Source organism: Chiroxiphia lanceolata, chromosome 17, assembly GCF_009829145.1.
Source record: "Chiroxiphia lanceolata isolate bChiLan1 chromosome 17, bChiLan1.pri, whole genome shotgun sequence".
NCBI lineage: Eukaryota > Metazoa > Chordata > Aves > Passeriformes > Pipridae > Chiroxiphia > Chiroxiphia lanceolata.
Genome location: NC_045653.1, coordinates 8,496,602 through 8,513,972, shown reverse-complemented (window position 1 = coordinate 8,513,972; position 17,371 = coordinate 8,496,602). Strand labels below are relative to the sequence as shown.

The following is a 17,371-nucleotide window of genomic DNA, read 5'->3' as shown; positions in this document are numbered from 1 at the left end:
CGTACAAACAAACCCAAGTGCTCATCAATAGTTCCATCCCTTTCTACTGACTCAAAACCATTTATCTCCTTGGCTCAATTTTCCACCTGCACATTTTCCCCTTAAATTCTTTCCCTGTTTTACTGGGAAATTTGCAAACACATGGTCTCTTACAGTTCACTTTGTTCAATATTTCATGTTTTTCAGCTGCTCAGGTCTGAGATACATGTTTTTCCCTCCAGCATGGTACCAGGCAGCACTAACCAGAGGCCACTCTTTATGCTGGGAAGCAAAAAATATGGATATTCTCCCAGGTTATCATTTCAGAGTGATCAATTGCAATGAAAACAGAAAATACAAGGAATGCTTTCCCACTCTACATGCTGCAATGCAAGAGAATTTAGGATTTATCCAAGCTAAAGACATTCACAAAATTTAATTCATATCTACCCGACCTAAATAAAATTAATTCTTTCCAGATTATTAATTTCCAATATTCTACAGCTCATTGCTTCTCCATTCATTCCTTAAACAGAGAAAAACAAGCCCAAAGATGTCATTTCACTCCAATCTTCTGACAGCTCGCAGTGTATTGCAGGGATTGCAGCTTTGGCCCACGATTTTAACTGAATTATTCACAATTCAGACCACGGCCTGAAGTGTAAAGTTCTAAATGTGTTTGCTAAGAACTGAAATTCATCCCAGCCTGGTTTCTGTCTTCTCAGCTTCTCACATCATGCCTTCCATGAATGTTTGGAGAATTAATTTAAGGGTCAGTTGAAAAAACAGGTGCAAATGTACCTGTAAGTCTGAATGGTTCTGTAAGAACCTGTCTAATATTATTCACCATTTTAAGCACAGTTGCTGAGGTTAATTAGATTTATGACCCCTAAAAATTTTAAGTGTCCCTGATGACTTTCTTTCCAACTGATAATTTGGTGTGAGAAACAGAAAAAGAATAACAAATAGACTATGAATAAATAAACTCTTGATATTCATTCATACAAGGACAGAGAATATGTTTCTGACATTTAATTAACTATCTAAACGTCCACAAGATCTATAATAAACCACTTTGCAAGACATCCAAATGTCAGAGAGAAACACATTTTACATGAAGTGTTTCTTTTACCACTGAAGCTGTGAAGATACAACATTCTTTTAAAAAGACACAGAAAAAACAAGCACATATTTTATTTTATCTTGAAAGTACTTTTTCAAAGGCTTCTGAACAGCCAGTTGCTTGCAGTATGACGAGTGGAATTATTCTAATTTATCACACAGGAGTTTGAAACATTAGTTTTACAGATATGCCATGTTGTTCTAGCAGAGTTCATGTCCTGAGACTTGGGCAAAACACTGGGAGCATTAAATTGATTCTCTTCCCTGAGTTCACCTGTAACTTTTCGCTGGGATCTGAAGATTTTGTAACCTGTATTTAAGTGCTGCAGAAAACCTGTTCTAACCTATTCACATGCACGTTACTTCTGCCTTCTCTTTTTTTGTCAAAATCTTGACAACATCCTCTGACCCCTCAAGGGATGTAAGAGGTACTTCACCCCCCTGAAGGCACTCCTTGGCTGGGATCTGGTTAATGGAATTGCAGTGAAATGTAGAGGGTCCTACAGGGGCCTTTCACATCCTGGGGCAGAAGGAAAAGCTGCAACTCTTTTCTTTCCTTCATGGATTCATCCGGATATTTGGAAAGTCGACTTGCCAAGATGACAAGTGTTGCCAGATTTGCTTTGACTTGCCTCTCTGCTTTTTAAAGATAAATAAACTGGAAGAGCAGTTTGTACAAAAGGTGCTGGAATTATGGTCAGAATGAGATCCATTTGTTGCTGGTTTTTTATGGCACCACATTGCTTGAAATGCTGGGAGGTTTTCCCCTCCTTGCCCCAGGAAGATCATGGTCCCATAGTCAAAGGTTAACTGAGGGATCTGCAAGAGGGGCTGAGCAGCAGCTAAAGAAGAAAAAAAGATGTGTCATCACTTCCAGAATGAACTGCAAGGGAAGACAGCACAAGGAAAATCCTCCAGGCATCACATGGGGGAAGGCTCAGCTGCCAGTTTGCCTCTCTGGGGTGTTGTTTCTGAGCAAGCACATCCTTTCCTCTCATGAGGCATTAAACCCAGAATTAAACTCATTAAAAATGATGCATGTTCCACTTGACTCCAATACACTCCACCAGTATTTCCATCACTTTAGAGGTGACATTCTGGCCACCTTCTGGAGGTGCTGACACCACAGTTGATGTATTGAGAAGTCCCTCCAGTGCAACTCCTGAGCACTCCCAGCATGACAGCTCTGTCTGGAGTGAGATCACCCCCAGTGGTGTCACCCCCTGCCCTGCCATGACATCACACACGTTGACACGATGTGACACCTCTGTCACAGGATGCTTGGCTGTTCCTTTGTCCAAGGGCAGCAATTGTCACTGTCCCTGCACTGGCACACCAGGCCAGAGCAAACACAGCTGTTCTCACATGCCAGTTCCACCCTGTGTCTGTTGTGTAAATGGACAGTTAATTAAATTGCCTTCATGGAGCGTTGTAAAAAAATCTATTAAACAAAGAATCCCTGGCATAAACAAACAAACCTGGATCACAGTTTCAGGTCTTTGACCTCTTCAGTGGATTTTCTGGTTTTATCAGGAGAGCTTCTTTACATTTTTCCTAATTTGCCACCAATATTTTAGAAGTTGTTTAAAAAAAAAAAAACTAAAAAGAAGGATGAGATTTGGCACTGATTGTTGTAAGTCTGTTCAGAATACAGGAGGAAGGTTAATTAGCTTTTCTGACCTGAAGAGTCTAGGAAGGTATCCCTGGTGACTCACTAATTGCTGCTCAATGCATAATAGTGTCTGTGAAGCAGAGTGCAGGGAGCTAGACACTGATAATAATGTTACTGTGATTTAAAATTCTATACCTGCAAGGACATAATGTTGTTTCAGTACAGCATGCACTCCACTGATAGATCTAAATATTCCCCAACTATTCATTTATTTTATTGGCAATTCTGGTCACTAATCTTAATTTGAATTTATACCAAGTACAACGGTGTTTCTCAGATTGAAAGTAAAATGCTATTTAGGGTATCATCAAAGCATATTCTGAAATTGTTTTCTCTTGTGTAATAAGCATTTCCATTAAGAGCAGTGCGAGTGCTAGAGTTGACTTATTAATTTATACAAAGAATATATCATTTTTATAAATATAAACAAAGAATTAGTCCATGTTGGGAAAAATATCCCTAAACCGTGAGAAACAGAGACATTGTGTTATCTTTAATAATGGTGTGAGACCAACAGAGCATAGGAGTTTTATGAAACACGTGGAATCAAGCTCACAGAGTATCAGATGGATGTTCAGTGTACATGTCCTCCCTTTTGATATTTACCAATTGATATGTAATGATGAGGATTTTAACAGGCAGAATAGATGTGCACTATTAGATCAGTTAATCAGTAGCTGTCAGGTCTGTTTTTTAAAAGTCCCCCAGAGAACAAAATACAAATTAGCTCTTCTTAGAAGCAGCAGTGTAGGTTTCTGGGTAGCCTTTTGTCTAGAACAAATTCTGAAAGTTTGCTTAGGAACTGTAAACATATTTTTCACGTAAGAGTTTTCTCTGGTGCTTGTGGTGCAACCTTCTTTAAATAGGTATTCTGCAGATGCTCTTGGATCAGCTCTAAAACACTTCTTCAGCAATCTGTCCTCCCATAACAGATTCCTACAGGAATATGATCATCCAAGCCTCGTTTGCATTAAGCCCATTACTCCCAATTTCCTGGTCAGTGTTGGAAGAGAAAATGTGCCATTCACAGCTTCAACTGCATAAATTTGGTACATCAACGAGCTCCATCACACCATGGACTTTACTGATAAACATCTAATATGTAACCAATATTTTCCTCTCAGCAGCTGATAGCACAGTTTAAGGGGGGGTTGTAGTTATCCTGGTCCATCTGTCAGTTTATTCCCCACAGTCCTTCCTTGCATCTCTTCTGCTCTGAGCCAGGTGATAAAATTGAGCCAGACCTACAAATTAGGAGGATGCTGACCCAACAGGAAAACCTCAGGTACCCTTGGCAACATCTCCCCATCCAGGCAGTTGGAGATGAAGAACTAGAAGGAAAAGAACATCAGTGCTCAGACATTTCTTCTGCTAAGGCTGGACATTCTATTCCTGTTCTGCTGCTGAGCTATAAATGTAATTAAACAGCAGGACTGACAGATCTGCCCTACCCACTGTGTTAGAACAGCTCACCAGGCTCTCAGGTGAGAAGAGACCATGGGGTTCAATTTCCTTGGAAGCTTCTGTTCCTCACAGAACAAAATACCCATTCTGGGAAGGTTTCTGCTCTCCCTGGGCAGGCTGTGGGCCTCCTGCTGCATGGACATACCTGAACAGCCCACACCTCATACTCCTGTTCTACAGGAAACACCAATCAGCATTCCCAACCCCTAAGCAGGATTGGGAGAAAACAGGAACAGCTGATCAGGTCTCCTTTTCTCTCTGTTCCCTGCGTGTCTACACCTTGATTCCAGACACAGCCCTGTCTGTCAGCTATTGACAGCAACAGGAGCAACACAGGTTTGCTTCTGTGCTTTGGCAGCCTTAACCTACACTCCTACTCACCGTGCCTGAGCAATCTGCAGGTTGGTATTTACTAAATCAGCATTATGGCACCCATATCTTTGGCCTGCCCTCCTCTTTTCCCTGTCATTTCTATCTCAGCTCATCAGATATCCAGCAGCTTGACAGATAAGACGTTGCCAAATCACAGAAGACCTTACCTGTATCTCGAATTTCCTGACTTACCTTATTAAGCTGCCATCTGTTGCACAGAATCACACAATGGATGTGTTACAATGCAACCTGACATAATAAGTTACTCCCATGATAAAAGACAAAAGACATGCAAAAAGTGACTGTTTTTCTTATCACTGAAGCAGCTCTCAAAGCAAACAGGAGATCAAGTCAGTTGAATCTACCCTGTATCTAATTTAACACAAATTAAAGCAGATGGCTACTAATGTAGGGGATATAATTTTTAGGCTTTTTCTCAAGAGTATTCTCTCTGTAATACAGCCCTTTGTTCACTACATTCTCTTACTGCTCATTGAATGTGAATTATTTTCATCACATAAAATGAAATCCTGAGTTCTTGTCCAGGACCAAGTTTTCTTTTTTTTATTCACCTCCTAAACATTGTGCATGAATTATCCACATGACTCTGCTGCCCCTCCTTGTAGGACTTTTATGTCCCATCATAAAGTCTCTGGTTTTAGTGTTTCAGATGAGAAAACTCGTAGCCCCTCTCACTGCTGGGTCTGTTACTGGGATAGTGAAGATTTGAGCACTTCCCAGGCCTCAGTGTTGCACAGTTATAAACTTCTGCCAGGTTCAGCAAGATTATTTATCAACACATTGGAGCTTTGCTCTATGCACAGATTTTGTAGATTCCTCTGCAAACACTGAGGGATTGCTCAATACAACATGACTGAAATGAGCTGATAATCCCAGCCAGATTTTCCCTAGATCCCCAGCTTCGCTTGAAATTAATATATATGTTCTCTTTTGTCTATATCCTGTTCATTTGCTTTCGATTATTCTGTTTGCATTATCCTGTTTTTAAGCTTTTCTTAGCAACAAGGAGAACTAGAAATGTCATTTAAGCAAAGCTTAGATTTCCAGTGCATCCATGGTTTGCCTTAAAACAAAATCAAATTACTTTCAGTGAAGTTATATGATTTAGTACCATTGTGAGATACCTCCTCTTTCAGCCTTTCACCACTAAAATTTTCCCCAAACCCTGAAATGCTCCCGTGTGTGTAGGAGTGCGTTGGGTTTGCCACTAGGTTCTAAATGTCCTCATGTGTGTGCCCTGTTCTTGGAGCTCCCTTGAGTGGGAAGATTAGGAGGGTGAAACACCTGAAAGAGCTGAAGCCTTTGCTGTGAGCCTTAATATAAAGGAATCAACCCCCAAACTCTCCAGCTGTGAGCAGGGAGAGGTCCAAGCTGCCTCCTCTTCCATGGGCAGCCTGTGCCTCAGAGGTGGGGTGTGGATTTATCTGTAATTTAGACCAGACTTACAGAGCTGGCCTGGACCCCCAGGAGCCCTGGTCCTACTCAGGCATCAGAGACTTCCACCAGTGCAGGTAAGTTCTAGCTCAGATTCGTTGTTCCTATTCCAAACATCTGATGAGTTCAGGCAATTCTGGAAGAGAAATGGCAGGAGGAGGATGGACAATCCACTCCAGATTGTGAGAAGGGAGTGGTTAAAATTGCTGGCAGGATACTCTAGGGAACCCAGGTCTTACCTGGGGAAAATTACTGATTTTTATCTGTAGTTTATGCGAAATTCCATTTGTTCTCAATACACATAATTTGTTTTAAACCAGCAAAGCAGAGCTTTCAGAAACATTCGTTGTTGAGGGTACCTGGGGGAGGTAATTTAGTTCTGTCAGGTTTACTGGGTGGGGGTTCTTGCCAAAATTGTTTAATTTTTCCAGCTGGAGCCTCCAGGTAGCTGAACCTGCCAACAGCTGGCAGAGGGGTTCCACCAGGTACCCCATTCCTTGAGTAGAGGCTTTTTATGTCACCTCTTATCACGATGTCTGAGTAATGAGGACACTATCTTCTTTGGGGTTTCCTTTTTGTCTCCTATCTTCCCAAAACACCACCATAATCCTGAGGTAACAACACAGCAGAGGCAAAAGATAGGCACTAAAATGAGGTTCTTATCTGCAGTTTTATTATCCCGTGCAATATTCTTGCAGAAAATTACTTTCTGAAATGTGCTACGCTGCTCTTTGGTTCTCCAGGGCTCTATTCACAATTTTCTGTAAGTGATTTTTGTTTAATTTGTAGCAATAGAGGGATAGATATCTTTCACCCTGACTTTTATCAGCTTAATTGTAGCTATAGGAAATGTTCAGGCCAGCTGACTTGTCATTACTGAGAGTAAAATAATGGGGCATTGTTTGCTTTCCTGTTTCTGTAAGGTATGGTGGCTAAACTGGTTCCTAAGTTCATGTAACTTTGTCTTAAATAAATGCTTAATTTTAGTATGAATTAATTTCTATCTAGAGGAAGGCAGTGTTGCCTGTAGTCATTGTTCCTAATTACTGAATAGAGAACTCCCATTTTTCTGTGGAGAAACACAGTTTTTGCCCTTGTCTACTTAAGCCTCTGCTTTCAGAGAGGAAAAAGTGTGTGTGTATGACCCCAAATGTGTTTTGAAGGAAAGCCCATCTGGTTTTAATATATTGATATAGCATTTTAATTGGGTTTACTTTAATAAAGCCTCACCTGAGGTAATACTCTGACTTGGCCACATCCCTTCAAAGTGCATCCCTTCAAAGAGGAGCAAGAAAGACCAGAATGTACAGGAGAAGTGAAGTCTTAAGCTTAACATTCTGCAAAAAGGATATAAATTGTTTTCCGTGGGCTTGCTGGAAATGGCAAGAAATAACAGGCTTAAATTAACAATAAGGACAGAGAGCAGTGGTCTCAGTGGGGAGGCTGGGAATTCTCTGGATATTTTGTCAAATACACACTGTACAAGTATCTCTCAGAAATGCTGCGTGTATCTGCTGTTGTCTGTGAGCAAGGACAGTGTTAATGTTTTGCAAATCCCATTTTCTTGCCATTTTTTCTTCACTCTGATAGATGGGGGAAGGGGGTATGAGGATGTTGCTGCTCTGACTGTCAGCTCAGTCCCCCTCCTTCAGAAACCTCCTGTTCTGAACAGAGCTCCTTCCCACACTTGGGCTGGGGCAAGGAATTCCCTAAAAAAAACCCTGCTCCTTGGTGAGATTATACACTGGTTCTTTTAGAGACTTCAGCAACATGTGCAGGATCTACCAGACCCATGGAAATGTGTCCCGTGAATTTTAATGCTCTGGGGTGGTTCTGCAGAGGGAAGGGGAGATGCCTCACCTTGGCCATCTGCTTTCTCTCTAGAGTATTTTTGGTAGCATCTTACCAAGGGTTTCATCTCAGGAAGTTGCTTTTCTTCTCTCCCTTTGTTGCATCTTCAAGGGTAGATTCCCTGTCACATATTAGAGAAGTACAATCTTCCTGGCTTCTGGAAATTCTGTGCAGTGTTTCAAATTAAAATGCCTTCACATAAAGATACTGGAATGTTGTTTTTTGCATCAAACAAAAAAAAAAAAAAGGACATAGTGATACTTCTTGGATTGATTTTTAAAACAAATCTTCCTTGTTGCTTTGAAAATGTTCCCCTACACCCAATGAAAAGCCAAAAATATCTATGAATAAGTTAACACCTGAAAATGTAGGTTTCTGCACATGGTTACATAAATTCTAAAAGGAAATTTTTTCACTATGTTTGAATTTCATGCATAAACCTCCTTGGGATAAAGTTCCATCCCAGTAACAGCAAGGTTTAGGTTCAAGTAAACATTTTTCTCTGCACATGGCACATAAAAACTCCAAACTACTAGACCAATATCCACAGCTTTTTTCTTTTTTACCCACAGTTAATCCCTTAATTCTCAAGTAGGCCATGGCCACAAGCTTTTCTGGTAAACAAATTATGATTTTGTTTGTTTACTTTCATTATAATTACTGACTCAATTGCTTTGAATAAAGCAGTCTAATAGTGGTTGACATAACAAGTGATATTTTTTTCCCCTCAGGTTTCTTAGTTAATCTCTGATTGATGACATCCAGGGCAAAAAATTAGCCAAATCATAGCTTTTTAAAAATTTATTACAATACACAAAGAAAAAAAAAAAGGGGGACAAAAAATCCAACCTCCAAAACATAGAATTTAGTCCACTGTAAGAAAATAGGTGATTTTAATAATGCTTGTGGAGTTATTTGACCAAAATCTAACAGAAACTAACCCATGCTTAGCTATTCTCTGCTTTTCCTCCATGGTAATTCATCATAATGTATTAATATATATCAGCTTTTCCTACTATTAAGGCTCCATACTGTGACTAATCTCATTCATTTTTACACTCCCTGAAGGAGCTGTTTCATTGTCCTCTGCAAAAGAGCCTTTTACAAACGTCTCCACGGGGCAGATTGACACAAAACCCCCTAATGGCTCCTTGGAATGTTCTGGAGGGTGTCCTGGGGGTGAACATTTAATGGTTTATTTATGTTGTGAACTGCACTCCCAAAACCAGCTGTGCCAGGAGTGTGGGAAGCAGCATTCCGAGGGTAGATCAGACCTGGCTGAGCCAGGATGGCCTTGGATGCAGTAAAACATCTCCTTGGAAATTTGAGAGAAGTGGCTTGTCCTGGGCATGGACAGGAACGTGCTTGGAAAACACAGAGCAGCTCATGCATTGGGAATAACAATGAGAGGGAAAAACCAGCACATGCTTCTCTGAACCCCCTGAGATTTGGTGTTTAACCCACCCCAGCAGATTTCACAGCTCAGCTTAGTGGAGAGTTTGCTGGAAGAGCCATTTGCTTGGAACATCTCCCCATGGACCTTCTGTGGCTTTCTACAACTGCACATGTTTTAGCACAGTTACGAGAGTGCTTTAATTTGTACCAACCTACATGTTGGCAGAAAAGTGCTGTGATGTTAATAGAAGCTATCAAGCACCAGCAAGTCATGAAAACGTTCCTTGTTTCCATATTTCTTGCAAATGACTCCGGCCAACTTAATTCCTTACAGTTTTCTTCTAAGTTCTAACCTCTGCTCAGAAAATCAGTAATATTAACACCTGTCAAAAATATTGCAGAGCTGGAGTTCTTGGTGATTTCTTGGAAGGCATGTGCATGGGCTTCTCAAGCCTGAATCATATAAAAAAATTATGTAGGGCTCAAATGGCAAAAGGAATTTCAAAAACCCAGACAGAGGTCAGAAGGATGATAACTGTATTTCCTCTGAATTGTTGCCATTAATTCCTCGAGTTGTTTTGATAGGTTTGTTAAAAACCCAGGGCTCATCTAAGGGAATTTGTCTTGGTGGCTAAGCCACTCCAAAATCACATTTTAATTCGGTTCTGTTGCTATAACATGTGACCTTGCTAAGGCAGAGCTCCTCACTCCCGGTGTGCTGAAAATGGAATTATTTGTCTGTTAACGTTATGTCTCTGCGAAGGAAAGGCAAAGTATCAGTGAAGTTTTAGAGACTGTAACAGGTGAATTTGGAAACTACCATACGATACCTACTATTTTTGGGGAATAAAACTTCAAAATCTTCAAGGCATAATCACATTTTCCTGAGTACCTGCATCTCATGGCACTCCTGGAGTCGTTAGCTGGAGTGAATGCTCTGTACATGCAGTGCACTGGTTGCAGAATGAATCTCTGAACAGCCATAGAAAGTTTGTGTGTGTGTTTACAGCTCTTCAGTGCAGCTCCTGGTTTTGTCTTCATTGGTTTCAGTTTTTAGAAGTGTTTCTACAGAGATTTGAGGTGGTGGTTTCAGGATGAATTGGGATTTTCAGCTCTCAGCAGGACTTTGTTCCAAGCCCTGATGAGACTCATAAATGGTTACATCCTGCATGTGTATTCATCTCATATGTACTCCTATATATGTGGAGTGAATCTAAACAAAAATAATAAATACAAAGAAGGAAATGTTATTGTTATCTACAGCAAAGATGTTTCCTGCAAAAAATTGTTACTTAACGTGTCCCAAGCCTGAAAACCAAACTCCACAAAATTTTAAGGTAAAAAGAACTGTTTAAAGTGCTCTTTATTCTGCCCCATCTGTCATGTGGTTTTTGTTGTTTTGTTTGATTCTATTCTTTGCACCAGACTTAACCTTGACACTTGGGTCACTTCTGGAAAGGCACTGGACCAAGTTCCAAAAATCCAATTCTTGGTCTTAGTTCTGTTTTCTTTTGAGGTTCCAAGTTTGGCTTTGGATCTTTCTATGACACAGTTCTCCATCAATTAGATTGGTTGGTTGGTTTTTCAGTTGTTTTGTTTTCTATAAAAAAACCCCAAACATCATTATATTTATCGTATTTTTTAGGAGGATTATTTGGCTTGAGTAAATGTTCTTGTTTTATTTCTGTTCTCTGAGTGTCTGATAGGAGTTTAACCTGAATGAGGAATAAAGAAATGATGGTTTAGAGAACAATTTTTAAAATGGTGCTTTTATTTCTGCCTCATTTGAAGTTCAATAAAGCTGTTGCAGTAATTTGATTCTCAGCTGAAGACAAGCAGAAGGCTCATACTTGGACAACCATAGATCATCCAGTAATTGTTACTTTATTGAAAATGCTGATTACGTGGAACTATCTTGCATACTAAAGTCAGAGAGGAAAAAGCAATCTCTTTACTTCATAACTATGTAACAGCTCATAAATAAACAAGTCTAATAGCTACAGCAAATGCCACATTTCAATTCTGATTTCTCTCTAGAAAGCATCTTGTTCAAGCCTCTGCTCAAAGCAGGGTCAAGGACTGTCCACCCAGAGGTTCAATATCAAGGATGGAAACTCCACAACCTCTCTGTGCAAAGAAGTTTTCCTGATATTTCAGTGGAATTTCCTGCATTTCAACTGGGCTCTTGTCCTTGGGGAGGTGAGAGTCACAGGCCAGTAGTTCCTCTGATCCTCCTCCTTGCACTTCTTGTTTTCTTCCCATCCTCAGAAGTCTCCCCTGCTCTCCAGAGCCCCCTGTGTTTTCTCTTCTGAATCAGCAGCCGCCTTCTGTTGGAGATAACTTCTCCTGATCAATAAAAGCCCTCTGGTACTCTGGGTATCCAGCCACTGTCATCACAAACACTCTTGACCTTCACTTTGAAATCACGCATTTGAATTTCAGGAAAATTCATTCTCTCCCTGCCTAGTGTTAGTTTAAACTTGGATTTCTCTCAGCAAAATCTTTGTTCTTCCCTCTTCCTTTTGGGTGACATTTTTCTGATCTAGAACTCAGGAAATCTTAGGTCTGGTTGCCTTCAGCCAAACATTGTCATTGTAAGTGTAATCATGATTCATCGTCCCCCAGAAACCTCTAATATGAACATCTGTCTGTTAATGAATTGTTTGGCTGAGTCACAAACTTACCAGACAAAGATGTGAAGCCTTTTGTGCTTAGTTGAGTGATGAAGTCCTTTGTTCACTGCCCAGCCCTCACTTAGTTTTCACATCTCACAAGCCTGAGCAATTCCTTCAAGGAAATGTCCTCTCAGAGAACGAATGATGAGAGTTTATACCAGAGCCTGGTGTGATGTGGCAGTGGGATGCAGTTGAACCCTACCTAATATTTACAGAAACAGATACTAAATAATTCCAGAGAACATTTCCACAAGCAGAAGGCAGAAAGGACATCCTTTGGATGAATGAGTTGATCAGTACATGTTTGGGGCAGAGAGTTTGGGGAAGAAGGGAATAACCTGTTCTTTTGTGGTGTTTAAGACACTGTGTGATACATATTATAGCAATTCAAAGTTATTTTATCATCTGTTTATAGACAGAGTGTTTAGGAGCCTTTCTTCAACCCCCTGTAAAAGCAGAGCTTTTGGGGTTTTCTTGGTAACACTGAGGGTGCAACACTTTGTGGTGCTTTTAACAGGATACCCAGGAATGGGTTTAAGGGGCTCAAAGACCACGATGCTGACAATGAAACCAGTGACCAAACAGCCCTGGAACTGAAGCACTGAGTGTGTGATCCCACACTCTGATGGCCAGAGGGGTGTAATTGGGGGTGTGGCTGTGTCAGGGTCTGACAGTGGAATCCCAGTGTAGGAACTGCTTGGAATGTTCTCCTGATTCTGTTGGGAGGGGAAGCTTTAAGCCCCAGTGACAGAAGCTCTGTTACAGTGACTGATGCTCGTATTGGTTCATTCCCAGGAGTGGCATGTTTGATTTTACATGTTATTTTATGCTTGTACCTCCAGCTGAGCTGTGGTACAGCCAGGTTTGGTGTTTACCTCTGCAGAGTTCTTAGGCTTCACCCTTTAGAAAATCTCTCTCTCTAAATACCAACACAGTGTGACATCCATAATTGGAATCTTATTCAAGCTGCTACGTTGATTTAGTTCTGTTGGATAAACTGATGTTAAACTGAATTTACTCAAATTTGTGAAATAACTTATTTCAATCAGATCCACATTACTTGCTTACTCACCCAAAGAATTTCATTGAAGAACAGAGTGGATCAAATTCTCTTCTTACAGAAGTAGCAGCAAATTAGAATAACTCCACCTAAATCTTTGGAATAAACAAATTTAACATAAATAAATCCCTAGGCCAGAAATACATCTCTGAAACCTGAGCTCACTCTTTCTTTCCCTCGTTCAAAGTAAAATTAAGCAAATGGTTGAATGCCTTCCTAAATCAGGGTAGAAGATTGAAGTCTGATCCACTTAAGCTACTTGCTTAAGCTAAGGTAGAAGTGAAATACCTGGGTTCTTTTTCAAAGTGATAAGTCTATTAGAAAAAGGAACAAAATCTTTCTTTTTCCTTAATTCACTGTAGAAATTTCCGTGTAATATATTCTTAGCATACGAGTATGCACAGAAGTGACTGTTTATATCTGGGTTATCCTGCTCAGTAAGAACAGGTTTTATTTCCAAATTTCGGTGAATTATTCTTGAGGGAATCTGACATCTTCCAGGAAACCTAACTGGTAAAAGTAATAAGTAGTAATAAAGCAGAAGGAATCTTCGTAATCTCAAGATTAATGGGTAAAATGTTTATGCTGAGGGGTCTCTTCATCAACAAACTGCTGTTTGCACCTATTTGCATTTTAATGGTTACCCTAGTTCTGAAGTTAAAATTACAGACTTTTCCCAGCTGCTCTTTAAATGCTACATTATAATTTTGAGGAAGCATCATACGTAATTATATTTAATAGACACAGAATTGATTGAAACACTTAACAAAAACAAAAAGCCCAGACCTAATTTTGTAAACATGTTATTGTACAGTAACCCCCAATGAGTTTGTTCTTAAATCTCCTAATTAATTTTTAATTAAAAAGCTCAAAGATGCTATTATACTTCTTGTTGTAAATGGCAGTCTTATGTAAGCATAAACGACTTAGCTGCTCAGAAAAATATCTCCCATTAAAATCCCTGTTAATGAGAACTCCTGAACACAGTATTCCAGAGATTTAAGCAGTGGCAGCACTAAAATAGTCTAAATATCACAGGGGGGGTTGTTATTTTTTATTCCTCCTTTCTTTTTTGTTTTGTACCAACTCCACAGTAGGTTTAAAGGTGATAAGGTGTCCGAATTTCCACTTAGGAGGGTCAATCCTCTCCCCATTCCCATTACCAGACTTCCCATGGCATTAACTAGGAAGTGATAGGGCTGGTCCAACTCATCCCTGTTTATGTGAGGGCAAATGGACACCAGATCAATAAGTTTTGATGCAGATTTGCTTCACTAAATAGATGAACACTCCTTAATGAAACACCCACCCAGTGAAGAAAAACTCACACCAGCCAAATTCCCACCACCACATAGAGAAGAGATGCAGCTTTCCATGATTTTAGTCCATCTCCTCATTAGATCCAGGCAGAGGATCCGAGGCAGGAGCTGGAACACAGCGTGTTGCTGGAGGGATGGGCTGATGGCACAAATGGAGGATTATTAATAGCAGAAAAACAGCAAGTGCTCCTTTCAGAGAAGCATCTTTAATAGCAGGGGGAAAACACTTGAGACAAAATCTCATTTGCTATGTTTTTCTTACATTTTTAGCCAAGAAGGGATGGGAGGTGGAACTGCAGTGATTTCTATGGTTTAATTATGTCTTCTCGATGGTTATTAACACAGCACAGAAAAGCAGCAGAATTTAGAAGGCTGGAAGTTGTGAGCTCAGTTTTGCAAAGCTGCAGTTTTTATTTTAAAACATGGAAAGTTTTGTTGTTAGGATGAGGGATTAAAAATAATGATGGTTCTCTGTAAAATCAATTCCCAGTAGCTTCCCTCTCATAACTTTATCAAGTTCTTGATATTTTGGAAATGGAAGCTGGTACCAAAATCACTCAGGTTCTTTAGAACTGTATTTTTTTGAGTGTTCTAGGAAAAAAAATGCCAATACATAGCCTCGAACCAGGAATACCCATCCATTCCATTTAATGGCAAATGCTGCCCTTGGTGTGCAACGCTATTTATTGTAATATATTTCCATATTTTTAAGAATTACTATTATTTCTGAAATTTTTATTATTTGTCTTGTGTGTTTTGGAGGTGTCCAGTTTGGTGTTCAGTGGGGTGGGTGGAACCTCAGACCTGCCTTCCAGAAGTGAAATATTCCACACAGTCAGTTTTCAGGCAGGATCTGTCACCACAGTTTTTGCAAACAGGCTGTTGGATCATCTCGTGGGAAGTGGCACAAGAAGGTGAAAACAAGGCAACAATAGGCCCTGGAAGATGCTGGGCAACAAAACTGTAGTTTATATGTGTACAGAATACACCCCCAACATTGATTTTTTTTTTATCTTTTTGCCTTATTTCTAAAGAGAGAGATTTGGAAAGATTATTTGCACCAATGCAATAATTAACCCAACTGCTCTGCTGGGTTACTTGGCTCGGAGATATTTGATCTACCTGATAAAATTTTTTTGCATTATCACTCCATGGCTGCCTTGGTTTTGCTGTCATTGCTTCAGCACAGGGAGTTGTGAGGCAACTGCTGCAATCAGTTTTTGTGCCCTATATATCATGGGCTTGACAAACACAGCTGAATTGGTGACTTGACTGTTTGGGAAAATCCTCTACAGAACATTTTTCTGCTGAATTAATACTTCTCTAGTGTTGAAGGCAACAGTTTCAAAACCTGAGTTCCTGGAATGCTCCAGCTCCTCTGGTATAGCTCAGTCTCTCTGTGATGCTACAAATGAGACGTGTCACAGTCAATATTTCCAGTTGCTAATGGCAGGATTCTACAGCCGTGAGTGCCTTTGTCATTTTGGTTTTTTGTTAAGATCTGTAAGAGTTACAGATCATAAGCCTGAGGTGTAAATGGTATTCAAATCACCTGCTCTTAAATTGCCCACAGGAGAGGTTTGCCTTGGAGGGAGCTGGATTATGAGAGTGTACAGTTCATAGCACTCCAAAGGGAAATTTGTCCTCTCTTTTTCAGAAGCTGCTGCAGCAAATGCAAGAAAACCAGCAAACTGTGTGCTGGAGCTTGACTGTGTTTTAGATATTTTTATCACTTACATTATCCTGAGCTTCCACAGGTCTGGGGATTTGAAATTCTCTTCCTTAGCAAACCTCAGACAAAATTTTTCTGTCGGCAGAGGTGGAACAAGTCTCACAGGTGCCATGGTTTGTACTTTCCAAACGTGAGGAAATCCCTGTTTCCCTTAATACCTCAGAACTTTCTCACATTGAGTTTCTCACAGTCCCACTCCCTCCAATCCATACACAGCTCTAAAGAAAACCAGGGGTAGCTGAATACTGTTTCTGTAGCTTCTCTCCTATTTCTCCCAAAAGCCAGACACTTGGCATCCTTAATCTATGCATTAACCCTTGTGTTTGGTACTTCAGGCTTTCAGAAACCCCTCAAATTCCATGGCAAACCAGCTACAAAGGCTTGTGCACCATTGTGTCTGAGATGGAGGCAGCTGTTCCTGGTCTGCAGAAGAGATGTTTAAGTGTCTGAGAGAAGCCTATTTTCCATTCCATTTAACTCTTAACAATGCCTTTTGCTAATCTGTGGGAGAAAGAAGTTCAGGTCCCATTGTTCCATCTGAGAGGCCCGAAGATGTGATGAAAATCAGCGTAGGAGCAGCCAAAATACTTGGAGGGCTGTGTATTCACTTGAGTATCTCTTCTTTACCAGTGCTCTGAGCCTCCTGTAAGAACACCAGCTGTGCAACTTGTCCACCCAGCTGATGGCACTTCAAACCTGCTTAGCTTCAGAAATTACTTGCCTGTGTAATCTAATTTTACCCAATGTTCTGTTTAGAAATAAGTCCATTTACCACTCCCAGATTGTTAGTTTCCTGATTTAATAGTGAACTGTTGAAGAAAAAGCAGTGTTTCTCCCTCATAACTCATGCTTTCATCCCACTTGTTCATACTTCAGTAATTGAAATTACAGTTTTATAATTGTGCAGACATTGATGATTTTGCAAATGGAGGATTATTAATAGCATAAAAACAAGAAGGACCTCTTCTCAAAATGTTATTCCAGCAAAAAAGAACTAGAAAAATATGCTTGATTATTTCTTCACTTTTTTTGTACATTCTTCACATTTTAATTAGGCAGAAAAAGTAGATAAGATTTTCTTTCATCAGCATGAATATTAGTGAATCATAGCAAAAAAGAAACTGATGGAACATATTACAAGTCATAAACTTAAGGGTTTTCAAGTTCTCTTGACTTTAAGGTTTAAAAAAACTTTTGCAAAAAGAAATACAAATGAAACTTCATTGGTGCTTCGATATAAATTGGCTGGGGGGGTTCTGTACATTTAAGTGAAAA

At 40.0% G+C, this 17,371-nt stretch overlaps 1 long non-coding RNA gene across 1 annotated transcript; it reads right to left on the bottom strand.

Annotated features, from left to right (window-relative positions):
- Positions 1 to 11,080: 11,080 nt before the first annotated feature.
- On the bottom strand, positions 11,081 to 15,702 carry LOC116795567. Its single transcript, XR_004360084.1, has 4 exons — positions 15,487 to 15,702; positions 14,397 to 14,503; positions 13,058 to 13,140; positions 11,081 to 11,637 (listed from the first exon to the last, which is right to left on the bottom strand). It is a non-coding gene; the product is annotated as an uncharacterized LOC116795567 (long non-coding RNA).
- Positions 15,703 to 17,371: the final 1,669 nt, after the last annotated feature.